At 43.8% G+C, this 20,357-nt stretch overlaps 1 pseudogene; it reads left to right on the top strand.

Moving 5' to 3' along the window:
- The first annotated feature begins 568 nt into the window (after positions 1-568).
- LOC143828920 (small ribosomal subunit protein mS27-like) lies at positions 569-4,380 on the top strand (annotated as a pseudogene).
- The last annotated feature ends 15,977 nt before the right edge of the window (positions 4,381-20,357 follow it).

Genomic DNA, 20,357 nt, shown 5'->3' with positions numbered 1-20,357 from the left:
TACCAATTCTGCTGCTCCACAGGACTAGCTCATCAAACAAGAGAACATCTAGTTTGTTCAGGATTTCACGTGACTTCCACACAGGTTTGAATCCCAGCGCTTCAGTTCTGAGAAATTAAGCACTGACCTCTTGATGTCCTCGTTTCTCCACTGAAATTATTTTCTGCCCCGCAAGCACCACTGTTTGTTTCTTCCTGGTACTGCAGGCCTCATGGTGCACGAAGCCATGGGTTACCTTGATACAAAGTACCAATGTTCGCTTATTTGCTTTAATTGATGATGTATTTTAACTTTATTGTCCATCTTGTGCCCCACATTATTAAATTTGTATTAGATCCAAAATGTATGTTATTAAATATGGTACCAAATAATATTAGAATGCATTGTGAGCTTTTAAAGTATATGGTAACAGTTGTAAGGATTCTATCTGCATCAAGATGGAAAAAAGAAACTGCACCAGATCTTATGGGCTGGTCAAACAAAATGGTTGAATACCATTGAAGGTTGAATACCTTCAATGAAATATGCTCTTCACCTGATCCTGGTTAAAGGGTTGGCATGCAGCAAAATGTCAGCACCCATGTTCCAATGACGGTTACTGTGGAGCAGGACTGGGCTGAGTGTCTGGGTTTTGAGTCAAAAGATATATTCTGTCAGCATCTTATATGAACAAAATATATGAACAGAGGGAGAATAATATAAGATTATCCAGCTGGATTGGCTGTTTTGATGGAGAGAACCCATGAAAGAAAGCTTCTAGAGAGCTCGTTAACTTTATTAATATTTATTCATGAGAGCAAGTGGACCAAGTTGAGTATTATCCTTACTAGTTTTGTCACAGAACTAATTGTTGTCACCTGAGAGATGAGAGCATCCATTCCTGGATCAGGCAATGTCTTAAATTCAGCACACAGGACAAAGGCTAACAAGAATCTTTCTGGATAATTTTGTCTTCAATAAATTGCTAGATTATTTTATAAAGAATGAGAATTATAAAAATTGCTAGCCAGAAAGCCCATTGCAAGCAGGAATAAAATGGGTGCTAGGACCCAGGGGACACCGGGAGGTGCAGATCTCTCTCTCTCTCTCTCTTTGTCTCTCTCTCTCTCCCTCTCCCTGCATATCTTGGTGTGCCTCACAGCAGAAGGAAGAGCAGGTAATTAGGGCTGGTTTGAAGGAGGGTTGGTGTGCAGTTTGGGGCAGCTCTCTGTCTCCCTCTCCTTCTGTCACAGCAGGGGCGGCTCTCTCTGTGTCTCTGTCAGCCGCTTAGGGCAGCTCTCTCTGTGTCTTTCACTGCCTCCCTCACAGCAGGAGTGATAGGAGGGAATGAGGGCTTGTGTTTGGTCTGGCAGGGCGCTTTGTCTCTCTCTCTGTCTCTGGCGTGTCTGAGAGGAATGTGGCTAGCATCCAGGGAGGGAAGGAGGGAGCTATAGAGGCAGGGCCAAACATTTTTGGCTGCACTCTGGCCCTATTCCAACTTGGACAGCCGGACACGTCCCGCCCCTCCAGGCTGTTTCACAAATATATAGAGAAACCATGGATGGATAAGGATATGGCTGTTAGTGAGATAACAATACAAGAAAGTTTTGATGAAGTGTCTACACAACTTCTCACACTTTACGCCATGTATAACAATTGGAACACCAAATTAGAATGCATGTAGGAAGAAGAGAGATATCTTGGAGCACCACTGTCATTAACAGGCCAGAAGCAGACCGACACAGTGGGCTTCATAGTTCAGTAAGTAATGAAATGCTGAGGTAAGTACTATTCAGAGCGTACACTTCTACAAGCAGACAAACAATTGTACCAATGGAATATAAACCAAAATCTTATTGCTTTTCACACAATATTACATTTCCATACTTATAAGTAGGGATATGCACACACACAAAAACCCACAGTATTTTTCAGGTTTGGGAATACTGAGCCTGGAAAAATATCTGTATTTTCCAATATTTAATCAATTCAAGAATGCTTAATTTTTTGGCTGCATGAGTTCAAGTGGAGAAGGTATTTAAAGGTACACTGGTTCTTTTAAACATCTTAGACTCAGACACATTTCCAAGGAGCAGAAGAGCTTATGCTGGCAGGGGCTTTAAAATGCCTACCAAAAGAAACTGTCTGCAAGCTTGGCAAGGGGCTGGGAAAGCCCCCCACCTTTCAGACCCAACCCAGAGATCTTCCACTGGCAGATGCTTTAGACCAGTGATCCCCAACCCCCGGTCGGAGACCAGGTCCGGTCCATGGATCAGTTAGTACCAGACTGTGGCTCCTCCTCATCCTCCTCCCTGGCAGCTGCCTCGGGGGTTGCCCTGCCACTCTGCCACTGGCTCACCTTTGGTGCTCTCCAGTGGCCGCCATGGCTGGGACTCCCCCTCAGTGTGGCACTGCACAGCTACTGCAGCGGGCGGCAGGAAGTCAGGGGTGCTGGCAGGAAAGCAAGTAGAGCAGGGGCTCAGGCGGTGACATCCCTTGGCAAAAATCTACCCCCCCCCTCGGGCCTCAGTAAATTGTCAAGCATTGACCGGTCCCTGGTGATAAAAAGGTTGGGGACCACTGCTTTAGACCACCCACCAGAAGGAGCTGACTGCAGGCTCAGTAAGGGACTAGGAAGGACATCTTTGCCCCTTGCAGACCTGACCCAGAGAGGTATTGCTGGTGGGCACTTTAAACTGCCTACCAGTAAAAGCTGTCTGCAGGCTCTACAAGGAACTGGGGGACACAGCTCCCAGCCCTAAGCAGATCCAGCTGCAAAGGCTTCTGCTAACCAATTGTCCTGCTACAGTCAGGTGGCCAGATTTTAATATTGGTAAAGTGGGACACCATTGACTGGGGGGGGGGGGTTCTTGATTTAAAAATTGGTCTATAAGGAGCAACAAAAATTTTCATAGAACGCATAGAATGCAAAAATAGTATTGTAATATATATATTTTTACTTGCAACGTAAGTACAATTTGCCAGGTGCCCCCAGATGTCCCTCCAAAAGTGGGACAATCTGGTCACTTTATGCTACAGACACTCTGGTTAATCCAAACTCACAGTATCAAATCCAAAGGAACATCTGGATGAACAGTTCCAGCCAAGGTTCAAATCTTGCGAATCAGTTCAGGATACAGGCTGCCAGGTCAGTAACTAATGAACAAGTTACTTCCACACAGCCACACCCTTGCTAGCTGCTTATAACAACATGCTAAGCACATGCCAGCCATCTCAGCCCTGCTAGTGCAACCACTTGTCCTCATTGCTGATAGGGAGCTGGAGCTGTGCAGCCTGTCTGGCCCTGTGCCTTCTGATCTACTGCTCCCTTCTTATCTTTCCCCTGCATTGTTCCCAAGGCTTTGGTGACAGGGGAGGTGACTCTCCATGGCCAACTTGGAACTGAGGAGCTGCAAGGCCATTGTATTGGGACCCAGTTGTGGATCCATGCATGGCTCCTCAGAGATGGTCTCCTCCTGCAGTGTTCATATTTCTGGCTCTAAATATGGATCAGTTCTGCTGCCTGCCCCTTCCTCTGAGGAGTCCTCTTCATCATTTGAATCTGCTGATGATGATTTAAATTATCCACTAGCAGAAGCTGTCTCCAGTCTCAGTGTGAGGGTGGGAGAGATCTCTCATGGCCATATGCAGACTGCAGAGGATCAGCTGGGGCCACAGGAACCAAGAGTTTCTGCCACCCCAGCTGATCAATATAGAAGAAGAAAAAGAGTTGGTTCTTATATGCCGCTTTTCTCTACCCGAAGGAGTCTCAACGCAGCTTACATTTTCTCTCCCCACAACAGACACCCTGTGAGGTGGGTGAGCCCGAGAGAGCCCTGAGAGAGCTCAGTCAAAACAGCTTTATCAGTGCTATGGGGAGCCCAAGGTCACCCAGCTGGCTGCATGTGGGGGAGTGCGGAATCAAACCCAGCTCACCCGATTAGAAGTCTGCACTCCTAACCACTGTAACCAGCTAGCTGAATATCCCCAAATAAAAGCCAAAAATATCAACTTTTATTTGATTCAAGGTTTGTTTGAAATATCAATTTAAACTTTGAGCCCATTAGCACCTTTACACACAAAAGCTCATACCTTGAATAAATCTTTGTTCGTCTTAAAGGTGCCATTGGACTGAAATTCTGTTGAGCTTTTATTTGGGTCAGCTATTCTTCCTACTTACAAGACAACAAGTAAAAACACACTTGCTAGCAAGCGGCCACAGCAGGATTTACTGTGGAGTATATGCATACAGTTAGTTAAACAGTTAGCCATATTAATCTTATGCAGGGTAGTCATATTAATCTCATGCAGGAAAAACAAGCAGAAGAGTTATGGAACCCTAGAGATTTGCCATTTTTATTCTACTTTGATAGATTAGAATTCACGCTTCGGATGAAGTGAGCTCTGCTCTACAAATGATAAGAAAACGTGCAAAGTCAATAAGCTAAGTGGGCACAAAAAAGATATTACAAGTACAGCCACCGATCAGGAAATCCTTTTGTTTTATTACTTCCTGTGTAAGTAGTAAGCTAATTTGTACTGCTCCAGGCCTGGACTTAAAGTAGTTAGACAAGCTGTTTCAAGGGTTAAATGTTAAGATGCATTGTTACCAAAAATGCACATGTGTCCAAGACACGTGTATATTTATAGAGTGGGGAATTGCTTTGCAAGAGGTTGGTATCTTAGTGAATTGATTGTTTGCCAATGTTACGAGGTACCTGAACCATTTGTAACTCAAGGCAGACAACAGATAGTTGTAAAAATAATGAACAATATTTATTAGAAAGAAAATAATAAAAAGAAATAGGCAAACATATATCAGGCACATTAACAGACAATCGGATAGTAATTCAAAGAGGGTTGCAGTAGGAATATTTACTAGTCCTGAAGAGTGGGGAGGTAGAGAGGTGACATGACCATCCAGCAGCATGAAGGGTGATCTGAATGGATCCTGATCAGATGCACATTTTGCCTTGGTAAAGTCAACATTTTTATATATTTTTGAGAGGAGGAGGTCATGCTTGGTTCATGGTAGGGATGTGATAGGGGCATGATGAGGGCATGATGGAATTTTCCATGAGTGAGAATTTGGGAAATGGCATGACTGCATCCAAAGATGGGTGCTGATGAGCTCAAAGAAAGGGAACCATCATGTCTCAATAGGTCTAGCTCTAAGGGTGGGGAAGCGATTTCCTCTGGCAGATTGACTTAGAGTGAGTTAGAGGTAAGACACAAAGGAGATTACCTAGAAACCTCTAGGCAAACAACTCTGCTGATCACTTGATCAACCATACAATGTGGGGGGGGGGGACGAAGGCAAGACATGTCTCAGGCTGCAGATGTCATGTCAAATCAGTGGCTTGGAATGAGCTAGGAGAGCAGATGGAGTCTGGCCCAACTGGGTCTTGGCAGACTTTAGCAGTGTCTGGTTTTGGCATAAGCCTGGACTGCTGAGGGGTGCCACTGGGTGTTGGGGACAGTATGCCAGTGCATTGAGTGGGGTCCAGCCATACATAAGAGCATGTATCATTGGTAGATACAAGGAACCATTATGTCCCTGTCCAAACACTTGCTATTACTCAGTATCAGGAATGACAGTTCTGTTAATAGGAGGATAATAATGTTAAGAAATGTCAGAAGGGGAAAACTATCTAGTCCCACACATTTTTGAATACTTCAAAAATGTAATTTTTGCCAGGTAGGAAGTCCTTGATTGTAAAGTGGCTATTTGCTTTCAGCAAACCCTTTAGTGTTGTGTTTTCATTATTTAGAAATAAAATTCAAAATCAAAGCCTTTTCTACTAAGTAAAAGTGTTGCCAAGTCTTTCACCAATCCTGTCCCTTTACCTTTAACAGTAGCACCTTAACAGACTGGAGAAAACATCATGTAATTCATGACGGCGAGTGCCATCCTCCCAATATAAACATGATCTGTAATAGCTAGGGTTGCCTGTGCTGGACTGGAAAAATCATGATGATTTTTGGGCAGAGCCTGGGGAGTGCAAAGTTCGAGGGAGATGAAGGAGCTCAGTAAGGTAGCGTTTGGGCGCTTTGGTGTCCGAAGTGGCCATTTGTGCCCGAAGCAACCAGCACCAGAAGGAAGGGAGGCGAGGGCATTGGCGCGCCGGCAGGCACACATGCACAGGCACAGAGCTCTGCATGTGTGTGTCCGCCAGTGCGCCAATGCCCACACCTTTCCTCCCCCCCCGCGGCATGGTGCTAGCTGCTTTGGGTGCAAACAGCTGCTTCGGATGCCAAAGTGCCCAATCCTAGTTGTAATGCCATAGAGTCTGCCATCTAAAGCTGCTATTTTTTCCAGGGAAACTGATCTCTTTAGTACAGAGCCCAATTATAATTCCAATCTTCTTTAGGAGAGACATCAGTCCCTTTCTAGGAATTGCCCCAAAAGCTATGGTTTACCATGGAGTTTCTAATGATTCCTAGAGAAGCACAATATCACATTTGGGTTTTCCTGGAAGCGACATCACTGATGGATTTACATTCTTTGTTAGCAGGCAAGCAATGCTAGGGACAGAAGTTCTCCTGCCCCAGCAGGCACATGGCATCCCTATGTTCAGGTGTTCACTGGTAACCACTGGTAATAGGCCCATGCTGAAATAGCTTGTTTGAAACATAAATGAAAAATTTGGCCTTATATTTCTACAAATTCAGTTGGTATACTCTAACCAGAGCCAGTTTAACACACAAGCTAAACTAAACACATTTATAGATATTATATTATGGAAAGACTCTAAATGTTTAACAAATCCTCAAAATCACAAAATTTCTATGTTATAATTACACATTTTAGGTTGTGGGCTTCTTAAGTGTGACTTCAGCAGGACATTACAGTTCTGATTCTGATTAGGAATGGGCATGAACCAGCTCATTAACCAAAGTTTGTGATGAATTTTGGCCAATTTTTGGTTTGCAAAGTCAAGTTCATGGCAGGCCAGCCTGCACGAACTTTCTGTGAACTTTTGAACTGTTCAGTCATTTTTGACAGGCAGTAGTTTTCCCAAAAGGCAGTTTCTTGTGGGGGACACCTTCTTTGCAGACCCTGTAAGTCTAATCCTCACCAAACTTAGAGGGCAGTTAAAGGAGAGACAGCTAGAGATTCTCTGTGAGTTTGGTGTCTCTAGCACACTGTGGAGGGGGTATTCTACCACCTCATGAACCTCATGAACTGAATTGGTTTATGAGATGGCTAAAAGCTTGTGACTTCTGTGATTCCCGAATGGGACATGCCATGAACTGAACCACATTTTTCCAGTTCATGCCCATCCCTAATTCCGATTACATTTGCCTGCACATGGCTTGAGAAGAATCGTTTACTAAACCTTACCCTAGTGTAGCCTCCCTTCCCTTTTTTTGTTTGCCCATAATAATGCTCGCAATCTGAAAGGCCGGAAAAGTCAGAGAAAGGGACAACATTCATATCACATAGGCCCCTGATTTAAAAAAACAACTTACGAAATGGAAATAAACTTTGTATGGATGTGAGGACTGGAGGCAAAAAAGTTCAAGCCACTAAGAGATAACCATTTTTAAACAATGCCTTTCTTAGGGAGATCTTGAAACGAAACACACAAAGCCATTAGGATTGATGTAATATAAAATGTAGCCAATGCAATTTGTTGACATTCTTAATGCAACTGACTGTTTCCTTAACAAAAAGTCCAACTTCCCAATAACTGCAAACTGATAAAACCTGGGTGGTTTCTTTGGAATCCAATCAGAGAGGCTCTAAATATTTTCATGGAAAGTACAGAAGTATAGCTATACTTAGCATGATCAAGCAAGATGCAAATGCGAAAACCAATAGCATTTTGCCCATGTTCCCAAAAGGGTAAACAGAACAAAAAGCTCCTGGGTGAGACCTCAGGGAAGCTCTTCTCTGGCAAAGTGATGATCAACAATCCCCTTTGTTGATCATGTATAAGTGAGAAGGTACGTGATTGGGTGCTCAAAGCTGATTCATTGATTGATCACTCTTCAATTCTGCTATCACAATCAGCCCCATAGTATAAAACAATTAAAAAGACCACTCTTGAGCATCATATTTAGTAAACATAACAACACACAATCTTAGAATGGCCCTAACATCTTTGCAGTTTGAAATGAAATATCGTCCATGTTCTTTGGACAATATCTCCAAATACCCACAGCCCAACGCCTGTGTTTATGTGGAAATTAATCTGTGGGGGACCTGCCCCACTATGTTTTGGCTTGTCCCCTGTACTCTGAACCCAGGGGCAAATTCCTTGCCAAGTTACTACCAAACTCACACCCCACTTCTGATTTTGATAAAGTCGCCTATCTGTTATCAGATGTCGACCCCTATATTTCATATAGGGTGGCACTTTTCACTCTGGCCGCTAGGAAGATCCGAGCCAAAGCTGTTTTACAGGTGTCCCCACCTTGATACACCGTGTTTCTTTTAAATTGTAACTCAGTAGCCCTCATCTACAATTTTATGTACGCAATATTGGAGAAATATTGTTTTATCCATATTTGTACCATATTGTTTTTAATTATGTTTTGTAATGGCCTTTGGCTAAACACAATAAATGTTATCGTATCATATTGAGAAGGTAGGAAACAGAAACTTGATTTGATCCCTCCCGACTCCCTAACTAGTTGTAAGGATGGTCAGGGAAGACATTCCAACTCCTGTTTAATTGGGTAGAGTAGGAATTTAAATGCACATCTGCAGCCACCCAGCCAACATCTCTGGATTGGGGCCATTATCTGTAAAGCAAATCTAATGCCCTAAGAAAATTATGTTAAAAACTGAACTGAATATCCAGAATAAGGAAACTGTAAATGCCCCACCACTTCCTGTGCCCTCATAGGGGTCTGTTTTTCACAGTGGACCCAGTCCGGCCTGGATTTCTGCCTCCACACGGAGGCAGTCGGGGCAGGATGGCTCTGCTGTGGGGGGAGGGTTGTGTGGGGGAGGGTCTTTGCATGGCACACAATCCCATCTTCATGCAAAGAAAAATGCCCCATTCAGCCACAGAGCTGAGTAGGGCATTTTCTGTCCCCTCCGTGACACCATATGTCCCTTCCCCTTCCCCGTCTTCATGGGTCTGCCCTGGGACAGGCCCCCATTGGCTCCCATGGCAAAAATGGGAATGCGGATTTCTCCACATTCCCTTCCTGTGGGACAATGGAGGGCCTCATCCAGGCCAGGCCAGGCCAGGGCTGGGGCTGATGTCATATGGACATGTGGATTAGCCCTGCTACCATATGAGTGCTGTCCCTCCTTTTTCACCCATGTGGAATTGGCCCAAGTGATACTTCAGTTTTCCCTATATTCCTTCCCCATATTATTTCCCATATCCTTTCCCTGTCCCCCGCTCTGTTATCTCTTTCTCAGCCATTCAGCAATCTACCTTTTATCTCTGTCCAATATTTAGCTATATTTATTATTGATTTACTTCAGTTATTCCCTGGCTTTTTCCACAGGGGGGACCAAAGCGATTTACATCATTCTCCTCCCCTTCATTAAAGATAAGATGGGAAATCAATACTCTTATAATTCAATCATCTATTTGTAATTGTATTATAGACCTAAGGTATATGTACAGCAGTTTATGTGGTATATATACAGTGCAAATATATAGTAGCCCTTCAATCTGTACTCAACCATAGCACATAGGCTATCCAAAATAAATGATAGAACTGTCACCCATGTGGACAGAGCTTAATAAATGAAGCCACATTAATCAGATCAGTGACAGCACGGTTGAAATAGAAGCAGCCAAATTTTCACATAGATTACAATGGAGAGTTCTAGGTGGCCAATCAAGTTCAAAAAGCAGACCTGCCAAGGCACACGGATTCTCCATGGGATAAAACGGATTTCCGTGCCCATACTCAGGAGGAGCTAAATGGTAGTGTAGCCCATGGCGAGATGTGGGAACACAGTGCTGTCTATTGTTGCTTAGTTTTTCATGAATGATTTTCTGAACTCTGTGTAGTGCTGTGTTATAAATGCAGAGTGTAATCATAGAGATAGAGATTTTCTATTTCAATTAGCCAAGTATCAAAGAAGGCAATGCCATTTTGTGTCAGATTAACGGAAGATCTAGAACATTCTTGAGCATGGTCATAAACATACAGCTGTATGAGAGTAAGAGAGAAAATATTTTAAAAGACAACTTCTAATCCTGGAATGGTGCAACAGTGAGGAGACTATAGAAGAAGACTGACTCATCCTCTGTGATCATACTAAGAACAAAATTGACAACCTTTGCTGTATGTTTTGTCTGCTATATTAACAGTGCAATCTTGTTTGTTTGTTTGTTTGTTTATTTATTTATTATATTTCTATACCGCCCTCCCCGGAGGCTCAGGGCGGTTTACATCAAACATATAAATAATACATGGAACAGTTTTCATTAATACTCATACATAATAATAATAACAGTGGTTGTAACAGAAAACAGTATAGTGAACAGTATAACAATAATAATAATATAACAGTATAACAATGCAACTGTGCAAATGGCACAACAGGTCCAGAGCACTCTGGTGGAGTTTTGGGAGGAAGGGGGGGGAGAGCGGGGACCCTTCGTTCATTGTTGGTTGTGCCAGTTAAATGTTGTGCAGACTTACTCCATTCATTCTGTTTGGTTGGAATGTCTCCCTCGTACATGTTGGTAGTGGTTCTCTTTTTTCTTTTCTTTTTAGATAAAACCAAAACAATTTAAGAAACAAAGTCAATATTCAATGAAATATTAGACTTCTACAGCTTACTATTCCAGCAAAGCAGCAACCAAATTGATGTGATTAGCACAATTACTATGTGACATTACAGTGTATGACATTACACCAGTACCAGTGTAACTCCATCAGAAGATGCCACAAAGGGTGGATAAGATAGGTAGATACTACTCCACATGCAATACAAGATGCAACACAGTGCAATGAGGTGTGTAGAATGACATAAAATAGGGAAGAAATGCAAAATACTTATGCTTCACACCACCAATTAAAGAATGATGTTTCAATGCTCACTTTTGTAAGAAAAGTAATTATCTAAACATGCTCCAAACATAAACCAATGTGAGGCATCAGTATCAAGCACCTTTACCAAATATTAAAATGCTGTACAAAGCAGCTTTCTGACACACTGAAAATGATAGCAACTCCAACAATCTGCAGGGTGTGAAAATGGAGATCTTTTGACTGGGTGAAAAGATGAGAAACTCAATTTTTTTCTGATCTAAGACAGGGATGGCCAAAGTGTGGTTCTCCAGATGTCCATGCACTACAATTACCATGAGCCCCTGCCAGCACCATGTTGGCAGGGACTCTCAGTAATTGTAGCGGATGGACATCTGAAGAGCCACAATTTGATCAACCCAGCTCTAGGAGGAGGCATTGAGACAGAGATGTTAGACAAAAGGTGAGTGTAAAAACACTGATATATGTATCCATAGCTGTACCCCAATAATCCTTTGTTAGAACACTTAATTACAATGTCTACTACATTTTTAAAATTCCTTTAAACTACAGAGCAAATTATATTCAGACTTATTTTTGTCTGTGGGCTTAGTCTGCAACAACTCTTCTAGGACTGCACTGTCTGTATATCAGTATCTGGACTTAATAGAGATTCTGACCTCACATTTGATATTCATATCATATCTAAATGATTTTAAATCAGTTGGGAGACTGATTTGCCTAAAGTACATAATAGGTCATTATCTGAGAGCTAACAAACGTAGGTCCTGGAAACTCTGTCAAAAGTAAACAGCTCTTATACATTATATTCATAATATGCCTGTGAAGTCCCAACATATAAAAAGCCTGGACGGATCTTAAAAATTAATGTTAAAATTAACCAGTTTTTTTCAATATATCAACCGTAAGGGTATTGAACACTTGACAATTTAGTAATCACAGTGTCTGTGTGTGTGTGTGTGTAAAAAAACTCTCACAACGTATGTGGAACGCATACCCGCTCCTTGTTATCCCCCTCTCTCAGACACACACACAAACTCCTTCCCCCCCATTTCCCCCCTGCACTCACCATCCGTACCTCTTGCTTACTTGACCTCCTCCCTGGTCCCTCCCCCTCCTTCAAACACACAACAAGACATTTTCCTCCCTCCCAACTGCCCCCCACCCAGACTCCCTCCTCCCTCTCATCTCCTCCCACTCAGACATGGCCAGCATGGGGGTGGCTGTCAAGGCCTTCTCAAGCACCACAGTGGTGGCTGCCGAGGCCTCCTCAGCCGATGGACTGGACTCCTCCCGTGCCATTGTGCGACTGTCAAAGACTCCTGAGACAGTATGAGAGTGGCAGCCAAGGCCTCCTTAGGCAGTGCAGTGGTGACGCAGCTACCCCAGCCAGCTACCTGCTGCATTGCCCTGCAGATGCTCCGGCCTCTTCTAGTGCGCTCCAAATCCATTTCAGGAAGCATGCTAGATGTGTTTCACATTAAAAAATCAGGAAAAAAAACAGAATCATAGGCCAAAATATAAGAAACATCTACTTACATCCAGCACTAATACCTCATTTTCCTTCTATAACAGATCCAAGGATCTGATCCAGATTCCTAGCATTGCTTCTTGAGAATAGTGCAGGTGTACTTGATCTCCTGCAAGTTCATCCAGCTTGTTGACAGTCATCAAGGAGATGATTGTTTGCCAAACTCTTTGGATATGTCTGAATTAATTCTGATGTGTCCATCTATTTGCATATTTAGATTATTTTCTTACAACTTCTGTCCTCCTCCCATCTTCCACCACCACTCCCAATTATTAAACAGCATAGTTAGAAGGGGAAAAGTGTTTGCACTTTGATGTCTCTGTCTTCAATATCTGCCCATGAACCTAATGAATTTTGCATTTTGTTCTTACAGTCACTTCATAAATAAACACTGCTGATCATAGAAACATAGAATCATAGAGTTGGAAAGTATCTCCAGGGTCATCTAGTCCAGGGGTAGTCAACCTGTGGTCCTCCAGATGTTCATGGACAACAATTCCCATGAGCCCCTGCCAGCAAATGCTGGCAGGGGCTCATGGGAATTGTAGTTCATGGACATCTGGAGGACCACAGGTTGACTACCTCTGACCTAGTCCAACCCCCTGCACAATGCAGGAACTCACAAATACCTGACTACTCACAGTGACCCCAATTTCATGCCCGAATAATTTCCCCAAACTCCAAAAATCTCCAGAATTCAGCCTGAGCTGGAGTAAATTCACCTACCATCCCTCAGCAGCAATTAGCAGTTCCCTGCATATGCAATGAAGGGTCACAAGAGACCTACACTGGCACATCTTTTCCTTCCCACCAACTTGCAATCTGCCTAAATTCATAAAATCAGAATTTCTGTGAGATTACTATCTAGCCTCTGCTTAAAAATTTCTAAAGAAAGAGAACCCACCACCTCCTGAGGAAGCCTGTTCCATTGACGAAATGATCTAACTGTCAGGAATGTCTTCGGATGTTTCACTGAAAATTCTTTGGATTTAATTTCATCCCATTGGTTCTGGTCTGACCCTCTGGGGCAACAGAAAACAACTCTGCTCCATCTTCTCTATGTCAGCCCTTCAAGTATTTGTAGATGGCTATCATATCACCTCTCAGATGCAAGAATACAAAAAACAGGCAGTGCAATGTATCCAATGTTGGTCATTTAAATGATACATTCAGGAATGCAGGGGCAGAGAAGGGGATGAATGCAAGTGATTTCATGCTCAATGGGCAGATCATTTTAATAAACTGATCATGGAGATGTGTGACTCTCTTCTAGCAAGTGAGAAGATTTAGTCAAATTTATATCTGTTTCATTATCATGGAATGTCTTGGACAAGCAGCACAAGTGGTTAATGGGCAGGCACAAATCTGTTCAGCATGGCACTTGACAAACCATCAAGGCAGTCCAATTAGGAAGCTCAATCAAAGTTAAGTGCAAATGGAGGTAGGGCTCCTGCCTATGTTTTTAGCAGGCCTAGCACTCTGATAAGGTGGAAAAAACCCTCCGTTGCTTTGCCTACAGCCAAAAATAATACACATTTCAGGGGGCGGGTCTTCTGGTATTCTGCAGTTATTTATAGGTAAATAATCATAGCACTAAACTTTCTTCTTTTGTCAGTTTGCACTTTATACAGAGGAAGTTTAAGAACACAGGGAGACGCTCTCCTGACTATCCCATCAATCAAAGAAGCTTCTTTGGTGGGGGTATGAGACAGAGCAGTTCACAAATATTGAACGATATCCCCAGTGAGGTGTACCCAGCCCCTTCAGCTTCTTTAGGTAGCAACTGAAGATGGATTTATGTAGGATCACAGTCATAAATGGTGATTTTCAATTTTGATTTTTATGTTTTTATCCATATTGAAAGCCACTTTGAGCCCTTTAAAGAAGAAAGACAGCTAATAAAAGCAATAAAGAAATACATAATTTTTATTTATTTATTTTACTTATATTTATATTTGTTTACCACTACTCCCAGACCCAGCTGGCTCGTGGTGGTATACAACAAAGTGAAAACCCACATAAAATACAGATAGTATCATAAAACAATAATGATGGCAAAAAACTCCCGCTCCCCCCTATAATAGCAGCCATCACTGCCCACACCCAGGGGAGTCTACTAGCGATCCCCAGCCTGTGGGCCTACATTGTGAGGGACCCGTTCTTTGTAGCCTGTCCTTAACCATGAGCTCCGTCTTACAGGCCCTGCAGAACTGTGATAACTCTATCAGGGCCCTTAGCTCTTCCGGGAGCTCATTCCACCAAGTCAGGGCCAGGACCTAAAAGACCCCATCCCTGGTCTAGGCCAGGTGAGCCTCCCAAGGTATAGGGACAACCAATCAATTCAAACCCACGGAGCGAGGAGCCCTGTGGGGAGCATGAGGAGACAAGCGGTCCCTCAGACATACAGGGCCCAGGCCATGCGTGGCCTTAAAGATAAGAACCAAAACCTTAAACCTGATCTGGAAGCTAACCGGTAACCAATGCAGTTGCCTCAGCACAGGATGGATATGGGTCCTCCAAGATGACCTTGTAAGGACCCTAGCAGTCACATTTTGTACCAGTTGCAATTTCCAGGTCAGAGATAAGGGTGGGACCATCTAGAGCAGTGGTCCCCAACCTTTCCGAGGCTGGGGACCGGCAGGGCATTGGGCCACGCCCGCACGGACCGGCCGCGCCCACGGGCCGCACCCATGCATCGGGCCACGCCCGCGGGCCGCGCCGACGCATCGGGCCACGCCTGCAGGCCGCGCCCGCAGGCCGTACCCACGCAGCGGGCCACACCCACGGGCCACGCCCGCACGGGCCGCGCATGCGCGATGCGCGGCCCGGCCCTGATTCCCTCTCCCCGCCCTCCCGCAGTAAGAAGCTTCCTGGGCCGCAAGCTTGCGGCCTGGGAAGTTTTTTACTGCGTGGGGGGGTGGGGAGAGGGAGCCACGGCCCGGCGCCATGGCCTTCATGGCCCGGTGCCGGGCTGCGGTCCGCAGGTTGGGGACCACTGATCTAGAGCAAGTTACAGAAGTCTAATCTGGAAGTGACCATTGTGTGGATCACTGTGGCCACATGTGCTGGAGATAAGTAGAGCACTAGTAGTCTCATTTGGCACAAATGGAAAAACGCCAATTGAGCCACCCTCATGATCTGAGCCTCCATAGAAAGGGAGGCATCAGAGATCACCCCCAAATTCCAGGCTGTAGGTAGATAGGGTCTTTTCCACACAGGTTATTTGCCCCAGGTTTCAACCCCCCTGCTTCCCAACTGCATCATGGTGCATTCCTGTACCTCCTGGGGTTTCCCTATTGTTTTTTTCTCAATCTTTTCCAAAATTTCTTTGCTCCAAAGTTTTGGGAAATATTGTAGCAAAGCTTGGATGTGTTCTGTGTGGGTGGGGAAGTACTGGTACTGCTCACAAAACAGCCATTTTTCGTGCAGTGGGCATTTCCTTTTCTGGCACTGGGATGCTTAAAATAAAACAGCAACGGAATATTGTTATGTTGATATAATGTTTAAATGACAATTGTAACATGTTCTCTTAATTTTAAACTTTCATTTTTTAAAAAAAGTAGGATTCTAGCACCTTTTATGGCTGAGATATAAGGGAAAGGGCATCGTTCTGTAATGAAAAGTACAGGAGATGTTTTTAAAATGAAAGCTGAGAACTTGTTAGGCTTATTGCCTAACTGTTGATTTGTTTTTGTTTTTTAAGAAGTCTGGAAAAGCCCTGGAAGTTGGAGGAAAAGGCATGACTACTGCTGTAAATGTGGGCCATGTGAACGTCCTGTTGCCACTGTGCTGTACTGGCAATCATTTTAATGAAGTGTGTTCAGAGGAGGGGAGTTGATCTTAATATTTTAATGTAATGTTATCACGTATGTTTTAAATTGGTAACCACTTGTAAGGGCAGAAAGGCAGAATACAAATTGTGAATAAATAATAAAATAAATAAATATAAGCATGCAATCATGCTGAGTATTTCTGGAGCAAGGAATTATGGCTTACTTAGAAGTTTTATGTTACCTGAAATGCTCACTGCCAAGCCATTTAAGGAGATAATTGGCATTGTCTAGGATCATTACAACCAAAGCCATCAGGAAGTGTACAATTCTTTAAGCTTAACAGTTTCTCACAACCACCTGGAATGGCAGGAGCTGTCTTTGAAGCAGAACTATGCCGCCTCTCAGAACACGATAATTTTGAAGATACTTTAAATGCTTTGCTGAGGGGCAGGCTGTTCTGCACCATTAATGGTGAGAGGATCCAAAGATGCTGACTGGCAGAATCCAAACAAGACTTAAAAAAAAAAACAACTTTGGCCATTGTACAAGGCATAGAAATGGCATCACAGAACACTTTAGATTTGCTTAATATGGCAGAAAAGGATAATCTAGTCCAGTGATCCCCAACCCCCAGTCTGGAGACCAGTGCCGGTCCGTGGATCAGTCGGTAGCGGGCTGCGGCTCCTCCTCATCCTCCTTCCCGGCTGCTGCCTCGGGGGCTGCCCTGCCACTCTGCCACTGGCTCACCTTTGGTGCACTCCAGCGGCTGCCATGACTGGGCCTCCCCCTCGGCATGGCACTGTGCAGCTGCTGCTGGCAGTGCCCCCCAGTGGGCGGTGGGAAGTCAGGGGTACCAGCAGGAAAGCAAGTGGAGCAGGGGCTCAGGCGGCAACATCCCTCGGCAAAATACTACACACACACACACACACACACACACACCATGGGCCTCAGTAAAATTGCAAGCATTTACTAGTCCCCAGTGATAAAAAGGTTGGGGACCACTGATCTAGTCAAGGTGTGTATAGTAAAAATCAGCAGAGGAAAGAAAAGGAAAACCACATGACAGAGACTCACCAAGTTTCAGGTGAGAAAGATTATTCTGAAGGTAGAGATGTTCAAGGTTGTTTTTAAAAATCCACAAGGAAAAGCCAATGCAAGCAGAAGTTACCATTAATTAACAATACATAACTATGGAAATGGATTCAGGAGCTTATAACCGCTTATTGCCATAGTCTGAAGCAATGAAAGTGCTTTTATGAATAACTAGATTTTAAGCCCATTTTAAGAAGCAATAAAATGGGCGCTAGAAAGGGGCGAGGGACGGCGCGGTGATGTGGGAAGAGTTCTGTGTGGGCCCTCGCCGCGTCAGAGGCTGCAGAGAGCCTCGGGGGGGGGGGGGGCGGCCTGCCATCAATTTTTTCAAGTTCAAATATCCCATCATATTCTAGTGAAAGTTCTGCCAAGTCGAAGTCTCCATCTAACAAAATGTGAACTGCATCCAGGTTTACTGGCAAATGACTTCATAATCAGCAACAGATCAGCATCAACTTCAAAGTGTTGATTCTGGAACTTAACAAAAGTGTCAACAACTTCATTGCAGACAGCACCAACATGTCTCTTAGTAGAGGCATACTGGTGGTGTCCCTTGATTCTTTTCATCGATATTTTTGACAGCTGAACTCCTTTCAAGGTAATTACCGGACCCTTTAGCCTGATGGAATTCTACTGGTAGCCATTGAAGTTGATGGAGGATGGCCCGAATGTGAGACCTCCATGGTATTGCTGTAAGGACCCTGGCCACAGCATTTTGGACCAGCTGTAGTTTCTGGATCAAGGTTAAGGGCAGGCCTGTGTACAGTGAGTTGCAGAAGTCAAGTCTAGAGGTGACTGTCATGTGGATCACTGTGACTAGGTGTTCTGGGGTCAAGTAGTGCACTAGTAGCTTGGCTTGGTAGAGACGGTAAAATGCCAGTCATGCTGCCTTTGTGACCTGGGCCTCCATTGTGAGGGAAGCATCCAGTACTTCCGTATCAGTTGGGCAAGAGGGTGCATAAAGATGTTAAATAAAATAGGAGGACCACTGATGATTGGTTGATTGAATGATTTCTATGCTCCTACTCCTAGACCATCTAGCTTGTGGTGGCTCACAGCAGCAAAATGATCCAAACTTTTCAAACATGACATAATTAGTGGGGGGAATTAGCTGAGCGAGAGGGAGGAATTAGCAAGACATTTTGCCAATATTTTATGAGGCAATTGTCTTTTTTTAGGAATCTGAAGCAGACAACAGATATTAAAATAAAAGAATTCAGTTTTACTGGGGCTAACACTTGAGACAAATAATGAACACACACAGGGGGGAACAAAGAGAAGGAAAGGATTAGGTTTGGGGAAATGAGGGTCAGCAAGATTAATAACTACCAACCTGGATGTGGCATGCACTGAGAAGAAAGCAGAGCAATGTGAATGAACCTGCACTTGGGTTTCCAGGGAGTAAACAAAGGATTTGATCGCTCTAGGGTGGCCATGATTGAGATGGACAAAAGGAATGTTTGAGAAGAATGGGAAGAATTGGGAAGATTCTGGAAATGGGCAGATAACTAATGTCTCGCTAATGAGAGTAATTAAACTCTTGGAAGGCTGGCTTAATGTTTGGTACAGGATGGGGGTTTGCAGTAAACAAAGGATTTTGGCTTCAGGATGAGATTAAGAATGAAATATGCTGGCCACTAGTTAGCAATACAATGGTTGAGAGGAAAATATCAGGAAGGGCAAGTGTTCTTGGTTTGAACATGTGTACATGACACCCAGATTCTTTGTATATAGGCATATTTCAGGAGCAGAGTCAGTTGGTCCAGACCAACTAGCACTCCCATACTGCCTTGTGCTGGTGGTTTGGCTTACCCCTGCCTAGACCAGTGTAGATATTGATGGCAGCTTGATGCAGGGGCACATTGGGCCATAGTTGATGAGGGTTCTTATCTATGGTAACTACTTATTTGAAGATAACAGTTCATATAAACAGAACCTCTTCATGATTGTGATCCTGCCACATTGACTGTATATTTGAAAACACAACCCAAAGAATACAATCCATTTATGGAAACAGGTGTCTGTATGTGAAGCTGCTATGCTGATTTTCTTCTTGTGTGGAGGGCTTCCCCCATTTAAACACGAAAGCATTAAAATTTCTAACCCCAGCAGCCTGAAGTGGTAGAGTACATTTAACAACCTGATGACTGTACTACCTTACTCCCATCTCACTCTGCTTGAAACCAAGCCATTACCTTACCACCATCTAATAATATTACTGATGCTAGAAGTTTGGGGGCCCAGCCCACTGGACTGTTCTTTTGAGGCACACACCCCACTCACAAGCACAAAGCTTCCATTCATTTCTATGGGTGCAAGTTATGGGTATATATTGTACTCTGGAATAATGGAATTGCATTCAAAAGTATTTTATAAACTACAGTACATTCCCCATAATTATGCTGGTCCAGCCCTCCTCCTGGAGACAAATGCCATTATTTAGAGCTGAAAAGTGTTCCGTCCTACTCTGTGTGAAAGGATAAATGCTAAAGGAAAGAATAAGATTTAGAACTGAGATAAAGAACAGTCAATGCTAGGACTCTGAGACCAGCAGCTGCTTTATATCCTCATTCTCTGGCCTTCCTTGCCCATTGCTTGTTCATAGTGGCAGCATTTGCAGTCCTGCCCAACTTGGGTCTTCCATCTTTGGCCAATGAGCTCCATCACTTTAACGGATGCTATCAGATTTTGCCTACTACTGCTCGGCATTTCTTTTGGACATCTACAGTAAATACTTTTAAATGTGTTTGAATTGTTGTAAAGTACAGCCACTCAACATGCTGTGTAAAAATGATAATGAAGTGGAGGTATGTGTTTTTCTTTCCTATTTTCTTTGCTAAGTGGCACTGAGAGGTGTGTTGAGTCTGATAAAGTGAAGATCCTGTTTGGCGGCTACTTCGTGTTGCCCAGCTGTGTGGCCATTCCAGAAAGTGCCTGGGAATAAGGGAGTGCCTTGTAGTGCTCTATATAAAGCATCCAAGCTTGACAAGGTGAGGCTAGCAAGTGGC

The sequence above is a fragment of the Paroedura picta genome, chromosome 2, assembly GCF_049243985.1.
Source record: "Paroedura picta isolate Pp20150507F chromosome 2, Ppicta_v3.0, whole genome shotgun sequence".
Lineage (NCBI taxonomy): Eukaryota > Metazoa > Chordata > Lepidosauria > Squamata > Gekkonidae > Paroedura > Paroedura picta.
This window is presented reverse-complemented; position numbering and strand designations above follow the sequence as displayed.